The 12357-nt window shown below is 44.4% G+C and overlaps 1 protein-coding gene across 1 annotated transcript in view; it reads left to right on the forward strand.

Moving 5' to 3' along the window:
- Window positions 1–580: 580 nt before the first annotated feature.
- The window catches only part of RD3 (RD3 regulator of GUCY2D), a 56604-nt gene continuing 44827 nt past the window's right edge, over window positions 581–12357 (forward strand). The window contains exon 1 of the mRNA XM_089677801.1: window positions 581–1007. The gene's annotated coding sequence lies outside the window, so the exon portion shown is untranslated. The remainder of the gene's footprint in view (window positions 1008–12357) is intronic.

The raw sequence follows: 12357 nt of genomic DNA on the forward strand, positions 1-12357 counted from the left end.
TTGACGGTTTTATTTTTATGTATTTTATTTTTTATGGGAGTGTATTTTTTATAACAATAGCACAGGGTTTTTGCACAAAAAAAATTAATTTTAAAAGGCTGCCCTATGTGCGTGAAATGCACAAAGAATGTGCCGCACCAAAACGCATAGTATTATAGGAACCACGCTTTTTGGGCCGGTGCAAACGTGTGCCTGTTTGCTAGATGCGTGCGGCTGCCATCAAGAATAATTGTCACCCACATGCGTCGTCTACGAAAGGCAGCGCATTTTTGTGTGATGCAGGTAAAAAGTGCAATTTTGCGCTCATTGCTGCACCGCACCTGGTGAATAAGCCCTAATATATGGCAGAGCTATTTTTTAAATTTGTGAACATTGTTTTAAAAAATATTAAATGGGTACGGTAATAATTGAAAATACAGTGTTGCTGATAATACGCCGTACTTTCTTTGTACTTCCACTAAAGGAACTCAGCAGCATCCTGCAGATGTAGTGTTACATCACTGATAGTCCATTATTAGTGTGACAGCTCAGTGTCTGTCTCTGGATCTGACCTGCCCCAGACAGCCTGCTCCCTGCCTACCGCTAATCTGCATTAGACACAAGTGCTCCTCCAACTCACTCACTCCGCATTATCTGGTTGTCACCACTGAAAGCTCTCCCAATGCTCCTGTAACAGCTCAGCCCATCGGAGACGGTCTGCAGCCACCAGGGGTCCCCTGCTCTCTGCCTGCTGAGTGTGACTTCAACTCCACAACATCCTATTACAGTCCAGAGATGCTGCTTTCTTTTCCCTTCTTGGATCCCACTTCGTCTCTTGCAACATCATGAGCCTCAGGAACTGAAACCGCTGCCAGCGCTGCACCGGGGGAAGTCGTGTGTTGGGCCAACCACGGTGCCAACTCCGAGATCAATATCGGTTTTGGAAGGATCAGACGAAACCAAAACACTAGATCATCTTCTCTTTTTATTTCCTCCTCCTCATCACTGATCTGATTGTTGTGTCACAAGTAAGTAGCATATTCCTCTTATTGACTAACAAGCCGATTGGTTCAGAACGGTTGAAAATGTTTAGTTGGACCTGTATATTCTGTTCGTCGTAAGGTTACCATAGATGTAAAGCCGTGACGCTGATCCAGAACAAGGATGCAGAGATGGCCATCCGACTTTTATCTGACTTTCCTGCATACTTGCTTCCGATCAGTGACTCAGAGGGTATGGAAGCCAAAAGATCAACTTAACAGCCAAGAAAACTAGCATTTTCAGAAGGAGGACAGCCGGGGGAGTAACTATTAATCATGGGGACCCAAAGAAAAATGTTGATAGCCCCCTCCCTGGCTAACTTGCATGCTTGCTCCTGATCAGTGGCTCAGAGAGTATTAAAGGCAAAAAGTCAACTAAAGAGCCAGGAACCTAGCATTTTCATAAAGAAGACAACCAGGCGTGTAACTGCTAAACATGGGGCCCCATAGAAATACATTTTTTGGGGGTAAAGCTTACCCCAGTTAACTTGCATGCTTGCTTCAGAGAGTAATAAAGACAAATGGTCAACTTAACAGCCAGTAAACTAGCATTTTCAGAAGGAAGACAATGACTAATCATGGGACCCCACAGATAAAAATTGAAAGGCTTCCCCTTCCCCTGGCTAACTTGCTTGCTTGTTTCTGATCAGTGAGTCAGGGAGTAATAAAACCAAAAGGTCAACTTAACAGCCAGGAAACTAGCAGGAGGAGGACCACCAGGAGTGTACGGTAACTACTGACCATGGTGTCCCACAGAAACATTTTAATAGTTTTTTTCTCCCCACGGGCAATCTTCCATGCTTGCTCCTGCTCAGTGACTTGGAGGGTTTTCAAGTCAAAAGGTCAAGTTAACAGCCAGGAAGCTAGCATTTTCAGAAGGGGGACAACCAGGGGCATAACTAATAATTGTGATACCCAAGAGAAAATAATTGTTAGGCTTCCCCTCCCCCCCCCGGGCTACCTTGCATGCTTGCTACTGATTAGTGACTCAGAGAGTATTAAAGACAAAAGGCCAACTTAACAGCCAGGAAACTAGCATCTTCAGAAAGAGGACAACCAGGGGCATAACTGCAAATCATGACACCCCATACAAAAATTTTGATAGCCCCCTTCCCGGCTATCTTATATGCTTTCTCCTGGTCAGTGATTCAGAGAGTATTAAAGCCAAAAGGTCAACTTAACAGCCAGGAAATTAGTATCTTCAGAAAGAGGACAACCAGGGATGTAACTACTAATCATGGGGCCCCATAGAAAAACTTTGATAAGCTTACCCCGGCTAACTTGCATGCTTGCTTCTGATCAATGACTCCATGGGTAATAAAGGCAAAAAGGTCAACTTAACAGCCAGTAAACTAGCATTTTCAAAAGGAAGACAACCAGGGTGTAATTACTAATCATGGGACCCCATAGAAAAAATGTGATCCCCTCAACAGCACCCCCCTTCCTTGGCTAACTTGCCTGTTCCTGATCAGAGACTCACAGAGAATTGAAGCCAAAAGGTCAACTGAAAATGATTCTAAAGGCTTAAATTTAAAAAAAAAATTAAAAAAACAAAAACAAAACACATGTCTATACTTACCTGCTCTGTGTAATGGTTTTGCACAGAGCAGCCTGTATCCTCCTCTTCTCAGGTCCCCCGCTAGCTCTCCTGGCTGGCTCCTCCCTCCTGCCAGTCCCCCATAGCAAGCAGCTTGCTATGGGGGCACCTGAGCATGTGCACTCCCCCAGCCGCTGCTCTGTGAGTCCATTCACACATAGAGCCGTAGCTCGGCCCCACCCCCTCCCTCTTCTCATTGGCTCACTGGCTATAATTGGCTGCAGCAGGAGCCAATGGCTCCAGTTGCTGTCTCAGCCAATGAAGAGAGGGAGTGCCGGGATAACCGAGACTCCAGTGCACATCGCTGGATCAAGAGAGGAGTATTAGGGGGGCTGAGGGGGGAGCTGCTCACAGAAGGTTTTTTACCTTCATGCGTACAATGCATGAAGGTAAAAAACCTTGTGCTTTTAAAACCACTTTAACCAGCCAGGAAACTAGCATCTTCAGAAGGAGGACAACCAGGGGTATTACTACTAATCATGGAATACCACGGAAAACATTTTGATAGCCCCCACCCTGTCTCGGGGAAGTTGACTGTGATAATACATGTCATTGATCTTGATTTCTGCCTAAATTATTATTATTATTAATATTATTATACAGGATTTATATAGCGCCAACAGTTTGCTCAGCGCTTTACAATATAACGGGAGACAATACAGCAACAATAAAGTTCAATACAAGAGGGTTAGGAGGGCCCTGATCCTTGGAGCTTACAATCTAAGATCCCAGACGGGTAGCAGGAGAGCCGTCAGTGTAGTCCATTTGTTGATAAGAACTATAATTTTGACTCAAACCAAAAAAAAAAAAAAAAGGATTTTAAGTTCTTAATGAGATGATACAGGCAATTAAAAACATGGGACAAAGACGTCCCTTGTTCCTCAAAGGGTTAAACTCTGGCCTTTTAAATGTATTTCTAGAACTACAGACCTCAACTGTCCTGTAAGGTTTTAGCTGAAGAGAAACTCTGGGATTTTGGAGTGAATTAGGCATACCAGGTTCTTTTCAGTCTGTAGTAGAAGTTCAGAAGACAATAAATCTACACTGCTATGACGCTTCTTACTGCACAGAGGAGGATGTGTGACTAGGGACCATCCTGAGGTCTGACTTCACCCCTCCCATACTGGAAACTTCACAGCTTAGTTTTCCTAATGGCCTCCCCGAGGGGGCCCTCTCCCACCCCAGGCCCCAGAGCAGCCACATATGCTGTGATGGCGATCGTTGTGCCACTGTGAACTGCATGCGAATTGCACAGGAATCGCACTGCATTCCTGTGTAAATCACATGTAATTCTGTGCGGTGTGATTTAAGCCCATTCCGGGTAGGTTCACACCATTCCCGCACATAAATCACACAAGAACATGCTGTGAGTTCCTGTTCGATTCAAACTGCATGCAAAATGCACTCGGTTTGCGATCTGCAGCGGGTGTCATTAGAAAACTAATGTGACACCCCAAACACAGGTCACAAACACAATGCATTAGCCCAGAAACCTGCCCGCACCAGATCACATAGAAGATTTGTACCATGTGATCTGGCTGCAGGGCGTTTTAAAAAGTAGTAAATGCACTACTTTTGGTGTGGTGTGATTTTAGCCCATTGAAAATGAATGGGCTAAAATTGTACCGCACAGAACGGCATGTAAATTGAACAGGAAAGCCCTATGTGTTCCTGTGTGATTCATGTACGGCATGATGTGAACCAGCCTCCACCGAATGGCTCAAACCACACCACATATGCATCAAAATGGCGTGGAAAGCTTTTTGTTATTTGCACTGGAATTAGATTGCATAGTTGTTTATACCCATGTGATCCCGTTCAGGCCAGCGCACTGTGTTTGCGACTTGCTTTTGACATGTCGTTAACTTTCAACTGACAGCCGCAGCAGATCGCAGAACACAGTGTGATTGCTATGTGGTATGGGAATCGCACAGGAATCTCTACATTTCCCACACTGCATCAGTGTGAACCGGGGCTGAAGAGTCAGACAACAGTGGCAGCCCCTATATATATCTAAAAAAAACAAAACAAAAAACCGGGGTCTATTTATACATTTGCTGGACATACACTATATTGCCAAAAGTATTGGGCCAGCTCTCCAAATCATTGGATTCAGGTGTTCCAATCACCTCCTTGGCCACAGGTGTATAGAATCAAGCACCTAGGCATGCAGACTGCGTCTACAAACATTTGTGAAAGAATGGGTCGCTCTCAGGAGCTCAGTGACTCCAAGCGTGGTACCGTGATAGGTTGCCACCTGTGCAATAAGTCCATCCGTGACATTTCCTGGCTACTAAATATTCCACGGTCAGCTGTTAGTGGTATTATAACAAAGTGGAAGCAACTGGGAACAACAGCAACTCAGCCACCAAGTGGTAGGCCACGTAAAATGACAAAGCGGGGTCAGTGCATGCTGAAGCACACAGTGCGCAGAAGTCACCAACTGTCTGCAGAGTCAATAGCTAAAGACCTCCAAACTTCATGTGGCCTTCAGATTAGCACAACAACAGTAGAGAGCTTCATGGAATGGGGTTCCATGGCCAAGCAGCTGCATCCAAGCCTTACATCACCAAGTGCAAAGTGTCAGATGCAGTGGTGTAAAGCACGCCATCACTGGTCTCTAGAGCAGTGGAGATGTGTTCTCTGGAGTGACCAATCACTCTTCACTGCCTGGCAAACCCATGGACATGTCTGGGTTTGGCGATTGCCAGGAGAACGGTACTTGCCTGACTGCCAAGTGTAAAGTTTGGTGGAGGGAGGATTATAGTGTGGGATTGTTTTTCAGGGGTTGGTCTTGGCCCCTTAGTTCCAGTGAGGGGAACTCTTAAGGCGTCAGCATACCAAGACATTTGGACAATTTCATGCTCCCAACTTTGTGGGAACAGTTTGGGGATGGCCCCTTCCTATTCCAACATGACTGCACACCAGTACACAAAGCAAGGTCCATAAAGACATGGATGAGCGAGTTTGGGGTGGAGGAACTTGACTGACCTGCACAGAGTCCTGACCTCAACCTGATAGAACACCTTTAAAATGAATTAGAGCGGAGACTGCGAGCCAGGCCTTCTTGTCCAACACCAGATCCTGACCTCACAAATGCACTTCTGGAAGAATGGTCAAACATTCCCATAGACACTCCTAAACCTTCAGCCTTCCCAGAAGAGTTGAAGCTGTTATAGCTGCAAAGGGCGGGGCCAACTCAATATTGAACCCTATGGACTGAGACTTGGATGCCATTAAAGTTCCTGTGTGTGTAAAGGCAGGTCGACCAATACTTTTGGCAACATAGTGTATTTCACCAGCATACAACCAGTTGTGACGAATTCTGACCATATGTTGCTATTTTAGAACTACACTGCATCTAAGCACCACAAAGCAAAAATAGTTAATTCAATTTTAATATTCAAAGCAAACTCCCCCATCCTTTCATGTTTTTATGCTTTACTTTGCTGAGAAATCACTTTGAACTCCCCTTTTCCGCCCCAGCATTTCTGGCCATGGGCAAGGGCAGATGCTTCATGTAACATTGACTTCTTGGAATCCATCTACCCTTAGTTCAGGCATACAAGCACAAAGGTGTACTTAGCTAAGAAAACCCGTCCTCCCCTCCAGAAGACTCCTGGGATGTATGACATAATTTGCCTAGGCAAAAAAAAGCAAGAAGTAAGTGAAGAAACATAAACAAATATTGTTTAACACAAGTAAATATAATATATTTTCCTATCTATTTACTAATGCTAGCAGCATAAAGATTCAAAATAGTCCATGTTGACTGAGAGAGTGAAGTGCCACTTTAATATGTTGATTTCCTAGGATCGCCAGCTACTGTACATCTAGTGTCCATAATGGTAAATTTTCCCTGAAATACCTCAATCAGGAAAATATGTCATTACAGCCGTTAGAAGGCGTTTACAATCACAGGAGATCACTGCATTAAGCAAATTGTGGTCAGAATTAATCACGGTTGGGAGAATACTTTTGACATTATTCTAGTGAAAAAATAGCCCCCTAAGTGTTCATAAAAAGTATTGTTTTTTTCAATGCATTTCTGTATAGGCAAACCACACTGTTTTTCTTGCTCAAAGTATGGGCATATGAAAAAATAGACCTACATCTCCTCACCTCCATGATGCAGCTGTCCCATGTTGGCTCTCAGATCGATCGGTCATTCACTGCTCTCCATTCTGCTCCTCCAGCACTCACTGGAGTGTGAGGTCGGGGAAAGGCGTGGGCTCAGCTGACTCTGGCTTTCAGTCACACAGTAAGAAGTGGAGTCAGCCGTCAATGAGACAGCTCTGTGGATCACCGACAATATTGTCTGGATCCTTCCAGCACCTGGATTGGCTCTGCCTCGTCTGCTTATAGCAGGCAATAGTCCACTATCTGCTGATGCTGGGTCACAGGAAAACAAAAGTAAGTGTACTCCTGTGACCCCCAAAAGAAGTATGACCAAAAAAGCTTTCCCTATAATTCTCTTTTAAAGGGTTAATTCACCCAAGACTGGTCTTTCTTTTCTAGGTGGCTCATGGTGTGCTCAGTGAGTCCCTGACTTCTTTATATGTCCTGGATTCTTAGCAATAAGATCACCCTGCCATAATTTCCAACTCCTGTCCTCTCAGGAGTTTTACATGTTTCCATTCACCTTTGTGTGTTCCAGTTCATCTTGCTACATTCTGCTTGCAACATTTTATAACAGAAATGTAGAAAAACGTTTTTTGTTTTTTTTTACGTTTTGGTTTTTTTTTCTTTATTTAGCAAAAAATAAAAAACTTAGTGGTCATTAAATACCACCAAAATATAGCTCTATTTGCGTGAAAAAAATGATCCAATTTTTTTATGGGTACAGTGTTGCATGACTTTCAAAGGGCAGCAATGCTGAAAGCTGAAAATTGGCCTGCACAGGAAGGGGGTAAAAGTGCCCGGTATTGAAGTGGTTACACAATAGGAAAATGTGTCATTAATCAAAGTCTAATACCGGCCAACCTGGCAAAACGTAGTAAAAAGTGTGGCTGCCCTGGCAAAACCGGGATAGTTGGCAAGTATAATGTAATGCAAAATTATCATGGGGCCCCATGCATCTGGGACCCCTGAGCGGTGCCCAAGCATAGATAGATAGCCCTGGTCTATGGCCCTCAAGTTGAATGAAAGTCAGACCAAAGTAGAACTTGAACTACTTTGAAGTCACTGCAACTTTAAGTCGCATATATTTGAATGGTTATCATTGGAAAACATGGGGTACGGTTTGATGTCCAAAGTCACATGACAAGTGGCACAAGTGTGAATGGTGTCTAAGAGCTATTACATACTGGCTGGTGGTTAAACTCCTGAGCAATTACCAAAACCGGAGATGCCAGTTTTTTTTGGAATGATCTTTTCACAGGCTGTCACAGACTCTCATCAAGAGATCCTAACTATACTTGTCCAGCTCCTCCATTCATTGAAGCCTGGAGTTTGCATGTTCTCCCTGTGCCTGCATGGGTTTCCTCTGGGTACTCTGGTTTCCTCCCACACTCCATAGACATGCTTGTAGGTTAGTTTGCTCCTGTCCCAATTGGCCCTAGTATGTGTATGTATGAATGTGAGTTAGGGACCTTAGATTGTAAGCTCCTTGAGGTCTCAATAAATTAGAATATCATCAAAAAGTTAATTTATTTCAGTAATTCAATTCAAAAAGTGAAACTCATACATTATATATTTACATAGTTAGTCTGGCTGAAAAAAAGACAAAAGTCCATCCTGTTCAACCAAAAAAAAAAAAGGTTATAATATTACACCCACAGTTGATCCAGAGGAAGGATTATATAGATTCATTACACACGGAGTGATATCTTTCAAGCATTCTTTTTTTCAGTTTTGATGATTATGGCTTACAGCTAGTGAAAACCCAAAATTCAGTATCTCAGAAAATTAGCAGACCAATAAAAAAATTTTTAATACAGAAATGTTGGCTTACTGAAAAGTATGCCCATGTACAGTATAGTAGGCACTCCATACTTGGTCAGAGCTCCTTTTGCATGAATTACTACATCAATGCGTGGCATGGAGGCGATCAGCCCATGGCACTGCTGAGGTGTTATGGAAGACCAGGTTGCTTTGATAACGGCCTTCAGCTCGCCTGCATTGTTGAGTCTGGTGACTCTCATCTTCCTCTTCACAATACCCTACAGATTCTCTATGGGGTTTAGGTCAGGCGAGTTTGCTGGCCAATCAACCACAGTGATACCATGATCATTAAACTGGGTATTGGTACTTTTGGCAGTGTGGGCAGGTGCCAAGTCCTGCTGGAAAATTAAATCAGCATCTCCATAAAGACATGCAAAAGGAGATTGTCAGCAATCACCGGCATGATATAAGATATGGTCAGAGACCGAAGACATGCTAAAGGAGATGGTCAGAGACTGCAGTCGTAACACAAGAGATGATACAGGTGTAGCACTACTTCCTTAGGAGTTGTTGAGTTTTGGGTCCCCCTATAGCTCTGCACAACCAGGCAACTCACATTTTCTTTCTCCACACTGGAGACAGTAACAAGTCCTTATGCATGTTTTTTTAGTTTTATTTAGGGGTATTGAACCCGGATGGGGTTGAGGGATGCATGGGATGCCCAAGGAACTGGGAACTATGAGGACAATCTCCTTAACAACTATGTTCTATGGACAAGAAAGAAAAATCTGTCTCTTCTCTGGTGGCATTCCAGATCTCTGGTGTACCTCTTCAGACCCCAGGTGAAACCTCCTCTTCACCCAGCTGCACTGAGGGTATTCCCTCGGCAAGGGGATCTAAAAGCTGCCAAAGTCAAACAGTTCTGACTGCCCTCTCCCCTTATCTGGCCCAGGGGGTGCAAATTAATTTACACTGTCCTTTCCTGATAGCTCCAAGGGTTGGTGGCTACCTTCAGGTCTTTTGCTGGGCTGCCTTCTTCCCTGCTGTTCAGTAGACAGTGGCACAGTGGAGGTCCCCTTTTCTAGCATCTGCCTGTAGGTAGACCCCCTCCCAGGCTTTACACTCCAGCCTCTCACTCCATCTGCTACGCAACACTGATTGACCACTTCCTGCTGATCAGGCTTGATCATTTGTGAGGGTTGTCCTCACCCCATGCCAAGCCTCCTGCTTGGAGATTTGTCAAAATCACTCACACATGTAGATCAGCCCCTCCTCACCCACACCCACTGCCTTCTAGAAACTTCTCAAGCCTCTAGAGTAAGGGAGGTATCCGGGAACTGACTTGCAGATCCCTCAGCCCTGACTTAAAGTTATCTGGCTGACTCATCCCAGGCTAACTCGTCCCAGGCTGTTATACAGACTCTAACTAAAAACCTATCTAGCTACCCCTGACCAACTAGAGGGGCACTACACAAGAGATTGCGGACATGCTACAGGAGATGATCAGAAACTGCAGACATGTTGCAACATATGCTCAGAGACTGAAGACATGCTACAGGAGATGGTCAGAGAGTGAAGACATGCTACAGGAAATGGTCATAGGCTGCAGACATGCTACAGGAAATGGTCAGAGGCTGCAGACTTGCTACAGGAGATAGTCAGAGGCTACAAACATGCTGCAAGAGAGGCTCAGAGACTGAAGACATGCTACAGGAGATGGTCTGAGAGTGAAGACTTGCTACAGGAGATGGTCAGAGACTGAAGACTTGCTACAGGAGATGGTCAGAGACTGAAGACATGCTACAGGAGATGGTTAGAGGCTGCAGGCATGTTACAGGAGATGGTCAGAGGCTGCAGACATACTGCGAGAGATGGTCAGAGACTGAATATATGCTACAGGAGATGGTCTGAGACTGCAGACATGTTACAGGAGATGGTCAGAGAGTGCAGACAGACTATAGGAGATGGTCAGAGATTGCAGACATGCTATGGGAGATGGTCAGAAACCATACATGACCAAACATACAATATGAGTTGTTGGAGCCTACAAACATGCTTCAGCAGGCAGTCATAGACTTGAGACACATTATATGAGACTGCTAGAGATCACTGGCTGCTATTACTGACCCTTTACAAATCAATGCTTCCACATCTCTCAGCATAATTATGTAAGATTAGGTGAAACCTAAGTAGTGGTACTCGCATCTAGGGCTGTGTGTGTCCAGGGATGTATGCATTGAACAAGGAATTTCTTCATTTGTGGGAATAAGGGAAGACCTCTTGGAACAGCAACCAGCTGTTTGTAGCTGCCAGGTATTACAGCCTGTCATTGATTTTAACAGGCTGCTGGTAGCAGGCTGCATGCTGTACTTGTAACTCCCCCCTCCTCCCCGCATCCAAAATCATCAGATCTTTACGCTGTATGGGCCAAACCACCCGTGTGCAAGATCCCTAACAGAGGAAGTGGTGTCACCCCCTGGCTGTGCTGTTTGGCAGAGGTGTATGAATTAGTAAGGTGGCTGGACAGAATTCTAAATCTTTGGTAGAGAGGACACATCACTTCTCAAACGTTCTTTTCTCCAGCGCACATTTTTGTTGTTTTTGTGTACAGGTCGCTGAACGTTCTCCGCTATCGAGCAAATATCTGCTAGTTTGTACCTATAGCTGGTAAATTTCCATCTAAATAAAATCAGAAGTATATTTCTATGAGATCTCCTAGAACTTTGTGTACTTTGACAGCAAGAGCGGAAGATAATCAGCGTTTTGTTTGTATCGCTCTTGGAAATAGGTCAATCTGTGACAGATATAGATGGTTTAATCTGCTTGTTGTATTGTGTTCAACACATTGTTTTTCATAAAGACGACTGAGAGGAAACAAGGATGGGATTCAGGATAGGGACTCCTTGTCAATGACAAAGACAACTCTTATTCACATTCATTTATTAGAAGTAAATGATATATAAAATCCCCAACACCCAACCTGCTAGCTGGAAAGAGAACATAATTAAATGTTGCTTCTAATATTTCAATAGAGGACATCTTGACATCAAAAGCTTCACACGTTTGGAGCTGCTTTCTGGTGGCCTATGTTAATGAATGGACATGCAGCGGCTGTACGGACACAGCCATACGGCCGAGTTTGACAGGTATACAGGGGTGGGTGCATGGCCCTGAATGCACACAGTCTGGGTTTGCATGTCCCTGTACATTTGTCAGTCTGTGCATCCGCTGTGTGTCAATTCACGAACATAGCCACACGCCGCTCCAGGGTGCTACAAAGCAAGGATCAAAGTATAATATATATGATGTGGTCTGTCACTAGCATTAAAGTGGTTGTAAACCCTTACATACACCCAGTGAAGTGACTGGCCTCAGGTGACACAGAGATAAAACATCCTGCTACATAAGTTGTACCTGTTTATCTGCAGTGTTTTTTCTAAATCCATTCAAAATGCTGAATTTATACAGCTTGTCGGAGCTTCCAGAAAGCAGGGGGAGGGGAGATGAAATTACACTCTGTAGAGCTCAGTGGGAGCTGATTGGAGATGAAAGGCACACCCCCCTTCACATGGCACACAGGAACAGAGCTGAGGCTGTCAGTCACAGGCTGTGTGCTGAAGCTTCCTCCAATAAGGGAGAATGTCACCAGTCCACCGAGGATCATCAAAAGTTTTAATGAACGATCATATAGTTACAGCAAGGCAACATTTCAGAGTCTTGCGGGGCCCCTTCATCAGGCAATGACGATGACGACAGGAGAGAATGTCACCAGCACACCGAGGATTGTCACATGCCTGATGAAGGGGTCCTGCGAGACTCCGAAACGTTGCCTTGCTGTAACTATGTGATTGTTCATTA

The sequence above is a fragment of the Staurois parvus genome, unplaced genomic scaffold (genome assembly GCF_062004578.1).
Source record: "Staurois parvus isolate SC_StPar_1 unplaced genomic scaffold, SC_StPar_1.0 ptg000192l, whole genome shotgun sequence".
Taxonomy (NCBI): Eukaryota; Metazoa; Chordata; class Amphibia; order Anura; family Ranidae; genus Staurois; species Staurois parvus.